Source organism: Myotis brandtii, unplaced genomic scaffold (genome assembly GCF_000412655.1).
Source record: "Myotis brandtii unplaced genomic scaffold, ASM41265v1 scaffold1035, whole genome shotgun sequence".
NCBI classification, from domain to species: Eukaryota; Metazoa; Chordata; class Mammalia; order Chiroptera; family Vespertilionidae; genus Myotis; species Myotis brandtii.
In genome coordinates this window covers 629,531-644,070 of record NW_005353475.1, presented here as the reverse complement: position 1 = coordinate 644,070, position 14,540 = coordinate 629,531, and the positions used below count along the sequence as shown (strand labels likewise).

Below are 14,540 nucleotides of genomic sequence, written 5' to 3'. Positions count from 1 at the left end.
TTGTACCTACCTTCTTTCATTCTTTTTTTAATCTTTATTTTATAGCAGTTTCTGCAGCATCAGTTGATCCTATATTCTGCAACTGGTCTATAAAACTGCAACTGGTCTATTAAACTGGAAGATAATTTAAACATATTTTAATTAAAATAAGTATTTGTATTTAATTGCCAATTAAATTTACATAGGTGTCACTGTAACTTGGGCTATATTCATATTTAAATAAATACATTATAATGGTATATCATTGCATTGGAAAACATCACTTGAACTGAATCAATTTATTCACATTGACTAGTTTTGTGAGATGTATACATGTAATAATAGAAACAGTGCAGTCCCACAATAATACATTATTATCTTCCATAATTGAACAATTAAAGGGAAATGTATGTGCAGCAAAACAAACTTTTGTTCATCTAATTTAAAAAATTACATTTCCCCAGTTTTAAAATTTACATTTAGGTAAACTAAAATTAACAATTTTGTTTCTCCAACATAGTAGATACACTTCAATTGCTCAATAAAACAAATATTGTTACTTGCTACGACTGTATTGGACATGCCAGACTTAGAGAATGCAATGTGTTTCTTCTAAGAACACCTGGTTATTTAACAACATTCAATTTGCCCTTTCAGTTTTGTATATGACACTAATATTGTGTGGGGAAGCACGGGACTTGGTTGGAAAGTTTGTAAGGAGGACATTCGGAAAAAATGAGTGGGCTGAAGGTGCCCACCTGTTTATCAAAATTCCAATTTAGGGGAGTGCCTAAGGCAGCACACCTAATTATTCCTTGACCTTTCCAAACAAGTCTGTGCATGTGCAGGCCCTCGGGTGTTTACTGGAATCCTTATGCTTAATCTTTAGGTGTCCTTGCTTAAAGGACACTGCAGACACATGTGTCCCCCCAAGGTTACTTACCCCACTGATTGTATCCAAAAGATAAACTTATCTCAAACTGCTGTTACATAAAAGCCTAACGAGGCAGGCAGTCGTGGCTGCCTGGTTCCTTTAGCCAGGCAGTTCCTTAGCCCTCTCTTTCACAGCAATCCTGTGTCAGAGTAATCATTCACTTGTCACTCAGGGTCTGCTGGTCAGCCCCAGCAATATTGGTAAAAGCATGGAATCAAGAATCAAACTTTCTATGACCAAATCCAAATTCCAAGTATTAAGTAAAATTATAACAAATATAACTGCTACTACTAAATAATACACTGATATATTCCTAGTATGTGCATTAGGACTAGTGAATACAAAGAAATAAGAACTGTTATATTTTATGAGGGAGAAAAAATGCCCATAATATATAAAAAAAAAAACTATTCCTTAAAAACATTCAAGTAAATTAAGTAAAAGTTATTAAAGTCAATAATTTCTAATTAACTTTACTTTAATTCACACCTAGCTGGAATCATAACAGGATTTTTTCTCTGAATGAAATTGGCAGCCTATTTCTAAGATTAATTTAGGATTTAAAACCAAAACCAAAGAAATGCAAAAACAATTTGTATGAAGAAGGAAAAGAGGAATAATCCACAAGATAAATATATTAAGATTAGAGGACCAATGCACAAAATTCGTGCAAAAGGCTTGGCCCTCACAGCCCCGGCTTCCTCAGGAAGGTCATCCGGAAGGACGTCCAGAAGGCTGTTCGACCGTCCAGTCTAATTAGCATATTATGCTTTTATTTTTATAGATATAATGATTAAAATCATATGGTAATGGAAAACCAAGATGGCAGCATAGGTAAATGCATGTACCCACCACCTCCCACAACCACATCAAAATTACAACTAAAATACAGAAAAACCATCATCCAGAACTGCCTGAAAGCTGGCTGAGTGGAAATCCTACAACTAGAGAAGTAAAGAAGAAAGCACATTGAGATTGGCAGCAGGGACAGAGGTGAGGAATGGACTGGCCTGGCATCCATATGCACCACTTTTTTAATTGGGAGGTATATCGTCTCTTAGGAGGCCCCATGTGAGGAGCAAGTGGTCCCAGCCCCACACCAGACCCCCAGCCCAGGGTCCCAGAGCTGGGAAAAAAGTCCGCATAACTACAGGCTATAAAAACCAGCGGGGATTGGGGCTCAGTGACAAGGACACTGCGGGAGACCCAGGTATTCTTTCAAAGGTCAGAAAAAGAGCTTCACAGACAAGAAAAAGCTAAAGGGGTTCATCACCACCAAACCAGTATTACATTAAATGCTGAAGGGTATTCTTTAAGAAGAAGAAAAAGAAAAAGATAAAAAAATTATCTAATAATAGAGGAATATGCAAATTAGCCAGAGCACCATACTGTCGTGACCGAACAGCAGGGACCTGAGGCTGCCTGGCGCCTGGCCGGCGGCAAGAGACCTCACGCCACACCCCCCTGCCCAGTAGGGCTTGACAGGGACTTCAGGCCGAGCCCCCCGCCCTGGCATTGGGCTGGGAGACCTCAGGCCATGGCCCCCGCATGGCGGGGCTTGACAGGGTTCCTCAGGGTGTGTTCCCCACCTGGCATGGCTTGCCGGGAATCTCAGGCCATGCCCCCCACCCTGGTGCCGGGCTGGGAGACCTCAGGCTGCGTCCCCCGCCCCGCACCAGGCTGAGGGACCTCAGGCTTGACAGGGACTTCAGGCCGTGCTCCCTGCCCCCGCACTGGGCCAGGAGACCTCAGGCCATTGCCCCCGCCTGGCGGGGCTTGACAGGGGATCTCAGGCCGTGCCCCTTGCCTTGTGGGACTTGGCAGGGGACCTTACGCCATGCCCCCCACCCCCACGCCGGGCTGGGGACCTCAGGTTGCACCCCCTGCCTGGCAGGGCTTGACGGGGACCTCAGGCTGTGTCCCCCCCCAGTGCCAGACAGGGGACTTCACGCATGCACCCTGCCCTAGTGCTGGGCCAGGGGACCTGAGGCTGTGCCCCCGTCTGGAGGGGCTTGATGGGGATGGGGCCGGCTGGGTCTGGGTATCACCCAATGGGAGTGGGACCGACCGGGTCTGGGTCTCCTGCATTTTCGAAGCGTGTGAGAGTGGTGGGCGGGTCCTTGACTCTAGGTCCCATGGCACGCCCCAGTCTCTGACAGAAGGGAGATTTTCATATACATTTTACTAATTTTCTTTCATCTCTGACACTTCTGTTATAGAGAAAGGGCAAATAGCAATATTAAAATGTTTCTTCTAATTAATTCCCTTTTAATGTGCATGAATTTTGTGCACCGGGTCACTAGTATGAATGATAAATACATATCTATCAACAACTGAATCTTAAAATAAACTAATAAGAAATCTAATGAACAGAATAAGCTGGTGAATAAAATAGAATCAGAAGCGTGGAAATGGAACAGACTATCGATTCTTGGAGGGAAGGGGGTTGGGAGGGCAGGAAGAGATTAAACAAAGATCTTATATGCATACTAGAGTCCCGATGCAGGAAATCTTGCAAGGAGCTTGGCCCTAGCACCTGCAGTGGCTTGCCTCAGCCTTCGCAGTCCTGGCTTCATCCAGAAGGTCATCCGGAAGGACATTGGGAAGGATATCTAGTCTAATTAATTAGCATATTATGGTTTTATTATTATAGATATGCATTACCTATGGACATAGACAGTAGGTGGCAAAGACCTGGGGCAGGGTGGGAACCAGGTGCAGGGGGAGAGTGGGGGGAAAAAAGAGGGACATCTTTAATACTCTGAATAATAAAGATTAAATAAAATTAAATAAATAAATGTAAAAAATTTAAAAATCATATCGTAATGAAATAAAAATTGACCATTAGATCAGTGAACTAGCTTCATACATTCTGTAACAGACACATGGATATGTGCACATTTAGTGTATAAAGAATGTAGAAATTCAAAGAAAAAAAGATGGGTTATGAAAAAATACATTGTAGCAATTGGTTATCTACTTTATTAGGGAAGGGTAAGGAAATAACTCACAGTTCCCATCTCATTCCATTTACAGATAGAAATTTCAAATCAATTAAATATCAGAACAATAACAAAAAGTAAACAACAAACTGATGAAAATATGAGAAGTTTATGGAGAAATTTTATAATCTTGGAGCAGGTTATAATTTGTTTATTAAAAACTACAAGCTATTAAAGAAAAGAAAGGAAAAAAATAGTTTCCCATAACAGAAAGGAAGGATGACCTACAATTATTGATCCTGGAGATATAAAAAATAATAAATTTGATCATTTAAATTCCTAGAAAAATGCAACAAAATTTCACTGAAGAAAAAATTTCATAACCTGAATATCCCTCTATATATTTTAAAAGTTAAATTTATAATTACAAGTCTTCTCACAAAGAAAGGCACTGCCTAGATTACTTCATTGTTGAATTCTAACAAACACTTGAGAGAAAAAAGCCCACACAATTGTACATAAAAACTTCCAGAAATGAGAAAGTGAAAGAGCACTTCCTTGAAGCATTTTGTTAGCTTTGTTACAGAATAGGAGAAGAGCTCATTTCTCCCAGTTGCTTGTGAAACTGGGGTTCTTTGGGTACTGCTAGAATAAGAATTTCCAGAGGCCCCCATGAGAGGATGAGATAATTACTTCCCTGGGTTACCAAAGTTCCATTCCCTTAGTCCAGTCATAGAAGAAGTATAAGTGGGGCTTCAGTAGTGCTAAAATCAGAGCCATTGTCCAGTGTTTCCTTTCCACTTTGGAGCTGGTCCAGTCCAGCTTCAGGCTAGGTTAGCATGTGCTTCTCTGCTGCAGTCCATTAGTCCATTGCATGTGGGGGTCCTCATAGCCATGGGCCACATGGGCCATTGCATGAAGCCAAGAGTCCCAAGATTCATGAGCCAATGCATAAGAGAAACAGAGTTTCTTTGTTTATGGGATTATGTATTCCCAAATTTTCATGCATTTGCCATGGGCACACTCATTCTGGCCAATCATCTCTGTTCTCAGGTGTGTGGTTGACAAGCAAATACCTTACCTGTGTCACCCCAACTTTATTGGGAATGAGTCTATCTTTCCTTTGTCCAGTCCCCTTCCCCTCATCATTTTGCAGAGAATAGGGGAGTGCAAAGCCGCAGCTTCCTGATGCAGCTGCCCAAATGACATGCCTATGATGTCTGTCCTTCCCTTTGCTCCTTCCTATTGTTAATAACTAGCTAATTACAATGTTATCAGCTTCATATTGATACAAAAATTGGACAAAAATATTAGGAGTAAACACAGTTTCAGACCACTGTTTCTCATTAGGATTAATGTAAATATTCTCAACAAAGTGTTAATCAAATCTAGGAATTTATGAAAAGGATCATATAATCAAGTAGAATTTAGTTTAAGAATTCAAGATGCATTTAATATCCAACCAACAATTATTTTTCATTATATAAACAGACAAAGGAAAGCAATGTATGACTCTTTCAATAGATATAGACAGAAACATTTGACAAAATTTAAAGCAGTTTGGTCAATTTGGGAAAATTAACCCAGGCATATACTTATCATACACACTTTTCCGAATATTTGCTACTAGAGGTCTGGTGCACTGATTCATGCACCAGTGGGGTCCCTCGGCCTGGCCTGCACCCTCTCACAATCCGGGAACCCTCGGGGATGTCAGAGAGCCGGTTTCAGCCTGATCCCCGCAGGCTAGGCCAAGGCCTCTAGTATGCATATAAGATCTTTGGTTAATCTCTTCCCACCCTCTTCCCCTCCCCCGACCCCCGTCTGTGATTCATCAGTCTATTGTTTCCATGCCTGTGTGTTGAGCATCTTCCCCCTGGTGGTTATTGAGCATCATAGCTACCAGGTGGCTTTTATATATATAGATAATTTTTGACAATTCAAAAATATGTATGAATTACTGATAAGTGACATTGATGGGTGGATGCTTAGTTAAATGAAATGTCACATGTGAGCCTTTGCTCTCATCCTTGGTTTCTCACTTGTGAATCTATATTCACAAAGGTACTAATCAGACAGAATGTACCTGGAGGACCAATAGACTTTTCTTCTTTGCTTGAACAACAGGGTAATTTGAGTGAAAATGTAGGTATACTTGTATGTTTGGTGGTTGAGGGAGTTTATATATGACATGTCTATATATCTGTATAAAATATAGTGTTGTATAATCCAATGCCACTAACAGGGACATATGGGGTGGGGATTGGAATGATACATGGAGGTTAAAGAGAGTGAATAACAGTGTAATTGGCTTCTGTAATTCAGTAACTACAAAAACATAGTAGAATTTATAGGCAGTTAGATTAATGATCATGAATATTTAGCTTCTACTCATCTATTCTGACATGGGATTTTATCCATCAGTACAAAACTGCCCTAGTTAGAGAACAGAAAAACAAGGTATTTAGGTTTTTCCAAAATTTTTTTCTATTTAAATTTTTAATTTATTTTTGGTCATACAAGATGAGATAAAAGGTGTGATAGATGATTATCATTGAGAACTGAGAAATTCAGAGATTGATTAATTTGAAGAAGGACATAGCTAACAAGTTATAAAGCTAAAATGTGACTATAAAGAAAGAAAAATACATGAACATGTCACCACTATTTCTCCCACAGTAGCATTCACATGGATTAACATAGCAGCTCCTGCTCAGATTTTATCATCATGCCTCTTTCTCCATTTCAGAACACTGGCAGGTCATTGTTTTGATAGAATCTTCCACCCTGAACATAGAAAATACTTACCTTTTTGATGGTGCCAATACAATGAATGACTCATCCAAGCTTGTCCAAAGCCAATGGAGAGTCATGATGTACAATTGTAAAGCATAAAGTAATTTGTGAGTAACAGAGCAAAAACATATGAATAAATATGCTACATAGGAATGTCAGAAGATCAGGGACAGCAGATGTACATAATAGACTACTAAACTACCTTTGCAATTCTGAAGTGTAACATAGCAGATACAGGAGGCTTTATTTTAATCAAATAACACAAGGAGAATAACATTTTCATCTTCCAATATAGCAGTTATAAGTACATTTAAATAAGATAATGATTTATATTATTTTATGTAAAAAAATCACAATGGTAAAATAGTAAACAATATTAGAGGCTTTGATTCTTGAACAGGCACTTTTATAATGCATATGTGAAATAGCTTATTCAGTTTGGTGGTAAAATAACTAGTCATTAATGGAGATTCCCAATAAGCTGTGTTGACATAGTGATAGGTACAATGTAAGTGTAAATCAATTCTCCAAAGTCCTGCTTTAAAAAAAAAATAGACTGAAGAAGAAAGGTTTATAGCTTGCCTGTGCAATTATTTATGGGAAGATTGATTATGTTTCAGCAGAATAAAATAACAAATCTTTCAGCAGGCATCTGGACCCATTGCTATTTTTACCCTTCTGTGTGAACCTCAGCCAAGGGCATCTTTTGATCCTGAAATTTTGATTCTTTAAAAAAAATCTGACATGAATATCCACTGAAGGAGATAATTAGATGTGTATATGACAACTTTGTTGCAAAATTTCCTGTGCTTCTATATATATATACATGCTCACTTTATTTGTCATCTTCCATGCTTCCTAGGATTTGAAGTGACTATAAGACTGTGGCAAATTGGAATGGAGAAATAGGAACTAAAAAAATAGAGTGAAGGCAATAAATCAGTAGGTACAGGGTGTGCACTCCCAATATTCAAGTGCCCTTAGTACGGCAATATGCAAATTTTACATTAAAAATACCATCAGATCACAGTATCATATTTGAAGGGATAGTACTGTAATGAAATTGTCTCTAGTTATCAGCTGTTATTTGCATCATTGACATATCAGTATAGCATTAATATTTTTAGGTTTATTGAGACATAATTCACATATAACTTTGTATAAGTTTAAGGTGTACAATATTCGATTTGATATTCTGAAATGATTATGAGAGTAGCACTTGTTAATATTTCCATAACATGCTATAATTACCATTTCTTTTTTTGTGTGTGATAACTTTTAAGATCTCTTTTAGCAACCTGAAAGGATATAATTAATACAGTATTGTTAACTATAATCACTATGCTGTACATTAGATTCCAAGAATTTATTTGTCTTATAACTCAAAGTTTGTAACCTTTGACCCACATCTCCCCATTTTCCCCACCCGCAATCCTTGGCAACTCATATTCTACTTTCTGACTCCATGAGTTCAGCCTTTAAAAAATTACTCATTTAAGTAAGAAATGGCAGTATTTGTTTTTCCCTGTCTGACTTATTCAATTAGCATAATATGCTCAATGCCCACCCATGTTGTTGTAAATGGCAGGATTTCCATTTTCTTATGGTTGAATAATATATATATATAAAATATCACATCTTCTACATTCATTCATTTGTAGGGGAACAACAATATGATTCTGATTTGGTGTTTTATATTCATGTACCTCCCTTTCACACTTACTATTTTTGTATTCACTTTTTGTATTTAACATTTTTTCATATTAAATTTATTTTTTATTATCATATTTTGGAAAGAACAATTAACATGGAATATGCCCTATTAAATGTTTTAAAATGCAAAATATATGATGGCTTACTATAGGTACAATGTTTTACAGTGTGAGTAAAGAAATTGTCATCAGAAGAAATTGAGAATTCATAACAGAGCAGTCACACCAGTAAGAAGTGATGCTCCATTGCCCAGTTTCTAGTTCTGAGCCAGTTTTCTTTTTTTAATCCTTTCTGAGGATATTTTTCTATTGATTTCTTAGAGTGTAAGAGAGAGGGAAAGATAGACAGAAATATTGATGTGAGAGAAACACATTGATTGGTTGCCTCCTGCACATGCCCCGACCAGGGTCCAGGCAGGGGAGGATCCTGCAACTGAGGTACATGCACTTGACTATAATTGAACCCAGGACCCTTCTGTCTGGAGGCCGATGCTCTATCCACGGAGCCAAACTGGCTAGGGCTGAGCCAGTTTTCAATCCCAAAACCTTTTGGCCAAAAATAAGTTTAGTCCAGGAAGAAGGACCTTATAATATCACTAGAGACCTGGTGCACAAATTCGTGCACGGGTGGGGTCCGGCCACCTGCCCCCGAGGGTTGTGGGGGGGTGGGGGGCGATCAGAAGTTGAAGCTTCAAAGGTGCTTTAGTGTCAGGGACACTTACAGCTTCCGTTCCTAAGCCTCTCCCTAGACAGGTAATGCGGTTTAGTTCCCTGCTGACAAGCCCCCGAAAGAGAGGCCGTGGTGTGATGTGGCTGCCCTCTTTGGTAGGAAGCAGTGGAGAGAGAATGCAAGAAGATGGTGGTTGTGCTGGGCACCTCTCCTGGACACCTGACTGACGGTCCAGGCCATGAGCAGTTTTCCTTCTGATCACTCGTCATTCAGGTTCCTGGTCTATGAAGGCTGGAGAGCATTTACTTACTTAGAATCACTGAAGGTCACACTTCAGTGATCGGGGTGGGGAGGGCAGTTGGAGGCGGGGCCAGCAGCGGGGAGGGGCTGTGAGTGGTTGGCTAGCCGGCCACGCCCCCGATCTGGCTGGTTGGCCGCCGCAGTGTGCATCATAGCCACGGGTCGTTCTGGTGGTTCTGGTCGTTCTGCCATTTGGTTGCTTGGCTTTTATATATATAGATAGCATGTATACACTGTAATTATCTCCCAGGCTTTTTTTCAAGAAATCTAAAACTATTTACTATACACTAGTGATACAATGTGCCCAAAATATGTTGAAGATTATGAAACATAAGATCTGAGTTGCCAGTGATATTTAGTGATTCTGTCAAAGTAGGGACAAATTAGAGCTGGCTAATAGCAAGGTCTGGCTTTCAGTGGGCCTGTTATATCTTCATATCCACTTGATGATTATCCATTTCCAAAGTACAACTGGGATGTACATGTTGTACTTGCAACTTGGAAGAACCCACCCACTGTATTCTTATCCTGCAGGATAAAAGCTATTTTGGTAGGAGAGAACATGTGAAAGCCTCTGAAATTGCTACCTCTGTCACTATAGTTAATAAAATAATATTGTATCTTCAGGAGATGGAGAATATGAGGGTCACCTTTAAAGATCTAACTGATGCATTGTGGTGGTCTTCATCATGTCTCCATTTTATTAACTACTTTGGCCCATTCAAAATCAGAATACTGGAGTAGGATAGTTAAGCAAAACTCAACCAAATAAACATTCAGCAGAGCTCCCTTATAGTTGAAGTCACACTGCTAGATGCATATCTTAATTCGAGTAGATTTAAAATGCCTCAAACACATGATGCATGGCCATTAATTTGTCAAATGTATTCTTTTATGTTTACATCAGAAAAAAAATTAAAACTTTGCAATCGCATGGAATGGACAGAAATATTCAGTTCTGCCCCAAGGTATGTTATTTATCCAGCTATATGTCTTAATATAGTCTGAAGAGATCTGGACTGTCTGAACATCCCACAGAATATTATGTGACAAACTACCTTGATGATATTACGCTTATTAGGCTAGATGAACAAGAAGTAGCTAGCACCATAGAGGATATTTCAGAAATGAAAAATAAACCTATGAAGATTCAGTATTCTGCTACATTGGCAAACCTTTGTGAAGAGTCCAGTGATAACATATGTCCTTCCAAAATATGACTATCCCTTGAATCTTCTACCATGAAGGCAGAAGCACAATACCTAATAAGCCTTTTCAGATTCTGGAGACAGAATTTCCCCTACATTTAAATGCTAATTCAATTTACATACTGGATAACATGAAAAAATACCACTTGAGTGGGGCTCATATCACAAAAGGGCTCCACAGCACATTCAGGCTGTGGTGCAAGCATCGCTGCTGCTTGGACCCTACAACTAGGCAGACCCGGTTCAATACTAGTGGTGAGAAAAGAGGCCATGTGGATTTCATGGCAAGCACAGTCATAGAATCACCAGACAGGCCTCTGGGAGTCCAGAAAAATGATATTCTGCATATAGATATATTTTTTAAAGTGGTTTAAAAAACCAATCCTTGGTTTACTATTGAGCCCTTGATAGAGACCATGGGGGCACAAAATAACTATGCACACAGACTTGCCTATAATAAGCCAATTCTGTCAGACCAGTTAAGCCATGAGTTTCAGCAAGCTCAGGGAAAATTCACTTTAAGTTAGAAGGAGTACATTCAAGATTGAACACAAGCATGACCAGATATTTTCTTCTTGCAAGCTGCATGAGCAGGGAATCCAGATTCTTAGGTTATCCACCGTTGGACCTTCATTCATTCCTCTGATCATATGGGGGATTCCTTTAGATAGGCTGATAGAGACTAATAAATCCTGAAACTGGTGGGTGACTGAGTTCCTCTGGTCATATTACATACTATGACACAAAGCCGCCAGCCTGGTGGTCTGTGGTTGGAATGGTCTGTGAAGGTACAGATGAAGTACCAGCTCAGGAGTAATACACTACAGGTTGGCACGCTATCTTCTAAGGTTCAGTATACATATTGTCCTCAGTAGAAAGAATGTGTGACTTTGGAAACCAAGGAGTACAAACAGTGGAAGAAGTCCCTACTTTCCCTTATCATCACTCCCAATGACCCACTAGAGTATTTTGTGTTTCCCATACACATAAATCTGGCTTCTGAAGGGTTCTTTGGGCCCCATAGCAGACATTTTCTCCAGGGAAACAGGGTCTCCTTAAACTGTAATCTATGTCTGCTTTATAATTACTCCAGGCTTCTTATGTCCAGAGTATAGTGGAAAAGCAGATAATTCACTAGTCTGGCTGGCATCACTGACTCAGATCATCAGATTGAGGTTCAGCTGCTCTTAGACAATAGCAGCAGGTATAACTATGTATGTGTGGCATCCAGGTGATCCACTTGGTATTGTAATGCCCAGTTTTCAGTATGATGAGCATGTGTAGCAATGCTGCCCTTCAATAGACATTCCCAGGAGCACAGACTCTCAGGTTGTAGAGTCTTAGTTGTGCCACCAGTTTGCCACAAATACCAACAGAAGTTTAGCTGGTAGTCAGAGGAACCCAGAATGGATAGTAGGATAGGGAAATGATCAGTGTGCATTGACACCTCAAGACTAGCTTCAGTGATGAGGGCTGTGGTTTTTCGTATCAGCCTTCTGAGTTTCCCTCAGGAAGCAAAGTCTACTATAATGCTATAGGTGCCATTCTCTGAATGTGTATGAAAAAATAGATCTGAGCAGTGGAAATGGAGATGGCCTCCCCAGACTCCTCAGTGGTTTGGTTTAGCACTTCTCAGGCCTGCATCTCAAGGTGGTAATTCTTGCAGTGAAGCATATTAAAGGATTATGTATGTGAATCTGAATACTATTTCAAAATGACTTGCATTGACTTGTCTTCTCAGATAGAAAAGCAATCCGCTTCTAACAGTTTTAACATTAATATATATTAACTCTCACCAAGAATTGGAGAGCCTTAAAAAATAAATCTACTATAAATATAATAGACCATATTTCATTCTAGCAGTGTATAGCCCAGTGGTTACATGGGACTCAGGTTTGCATGTTTTTCCCTTATCATAAGGGAATATAGTGAAGATATTTCCTGTGAATGAAATAGGAAGGAAAGGGGCAAAAAAAGGCAATTGCTGTTTTCCAGTATTTGAACAGACAGTTGCAATTACTTTTCTAATATGTTTAGACAAACCCTAAGAGGAGATAGGAGCCATGTACACAGGATTCTCATACAGTCATTCTTTGCTCAGGTTCATTGCTCCTTTCATTATTACAGGAAGTCTTTCTCTTTCCATTGACATCAAAATGCTCACTCCACTCCAGTGGCCTGTCCTTGTTCAGCTTGGGTCTAATTTTAATACTTATTTTCCATGACATCAAGGAGCTCTACAAATGGATCTATATTATTTGGCATGCATCCCAATAATTTAACATTAGAAATAATTTAAAAGCTGAAGAAAATGCATTTTTAGTATATACTTATGTTTTCACATATTGTGCATAGTTACTCAGGACTCTATTACATTTTCTATATTTATAAAAAACTATATGTGCTGAAAGTGTAACATAGAAAGACATACCTCTGAGATTGATTTTGTTTCATGATCTTTCATGAAAAATACTTAATTAAACTTAGTAATAGGTGATCTGTGTTATATTTTTTAGTTAGCATGGGTATAGTTGAATTATATAATTACCCATCAGTGTAGGTCATAAGCGTCACTCAAAAATCTTTTGCTCACTGCTTTTATCATCTGCCAGGTGTGGATTGACAGAAATGTGAACAAAATTCATATCTCTAACTAACAACAATCACAAAATGAGAGAACATTTCATGTCAATATATACTGGGAAGATTTCTACTAAAGATTCTGTTACTATAATTTCCTGCAATTGGAAATCATTTCTAAAATCTAAGAAGAGTCATTAAAACAAAAGGAAGCAAAGTATCTACCAAAAACAAAAAAACAAAAAACACACCAAAACTATACACTGCCATAATATATCCTGTTCTCATATATTTAATATATTTTTTTGTCATTTGCTTTTACAGTGATTCTTACTATTTACATTTGGCCTTAAGGAAAGAAAAATGAATAGTTTTTTTCTTCTTCTTCTTCTTTTTTTTTATAATGAGCTACATCTTAGTTGATTATAACTTCCGACAGGAACTCATTCTGCATTTTTATAATTTCTTTTAACTTGGAAAGAATGGTGTTAATTGTCCCATATATGTGTAAAACTATGACAAGTTGTAGAAAGCAGTTTTCCTAGGAAAAATTAGATTCTCAAAAAGATGTTAGTGGTTATGTAAAGGATCATTTGTTAATATTCATTTCAAGAGTGGTAGTCTCGCCCTGACCAGCTTGGCTCAGTGGATAGAGCGTCGGACTGCGGACTCAAGGGTCCCAGGTTCGATTCCAGTCAAGGGCATGTGCCTTGGTTGTGGGCACATCCCCAGTGGGGAGTGTGCAGGAGGCAGCTGATTGATGTTTCTAACTCTCTATCCCTCTCCCTTCCTCTCTGTGAAAATCAATAAAATATATTTTTTAAAAAAAGAGTGGTAGTCTCTAAGTTTATATTATCCATTTTTAGTGCCAAAGTGAACATGTTAAAATTAATGACATTGACACATTTATCATCAAAAGAACACAAGCATAGATAGGATAGCAACTAGAATTTTATTTATTTTTTTCATTTACTAATAAATTAATGAAACAATTAGATTGTTTTTAGAAAGAGAGTAGGAAAAAGTGATTCATTCTTGTACTAATCTACACTAATAAAAGAGAAACATGGTAATTGGCGTACGACCGCTACCCTTTTCATTGGCTAATCAGTGAGTATATGCAAATTAACTGTCAGCCAAGATGGCGGCCGGCAGCCAGGCACTGAAGCGAGCACGAGGCTTGCTTGCTGCAGACTCCAACGTTCCCCGCCTAACTTGCCAGCCTCTCAGTTGCAACTCTAAGCAACTATATACTATGTTGCAAATAAGAAGCTAAACAAAACCCCAGAAAAGGGCTTCCATTCAGCCGGGCTCGGACCGCAACATTGTATCTATGTTTTCAGCAGCAAGGCCCCAGAGCTAAAGCTGGCCAAAAAAAAAAAAAAAAAGAAAAAAAGGAGCGGTTGGGAGCTTCAGTCA

At 38.8% G+C, this 14,540-nt stretch overlaps 1 long non-coding RNA gene across 1 annotated transcript in view; it reads left to right on the top strand.

The window, feature by feature from the left end:
• LOC106725652 overlaps window positions 1–6,432 on the top strand; it is an 18,134-nt gene extending 11,702 nt beyond the window's left edge. The window contains exon 3 of the long non-coding RNA XR_001361575.1: window positions 6,422–6,432. This is a non-coding gene — a long non-coding RNA (uncharacterized LOC106725652). The remainder of the gene's footprint in view (window positions 1–6,421) is intronic.
• The last annotated feature ends 8,108 nt before the right edge of the window (window positions 6,433–14,540 follow it).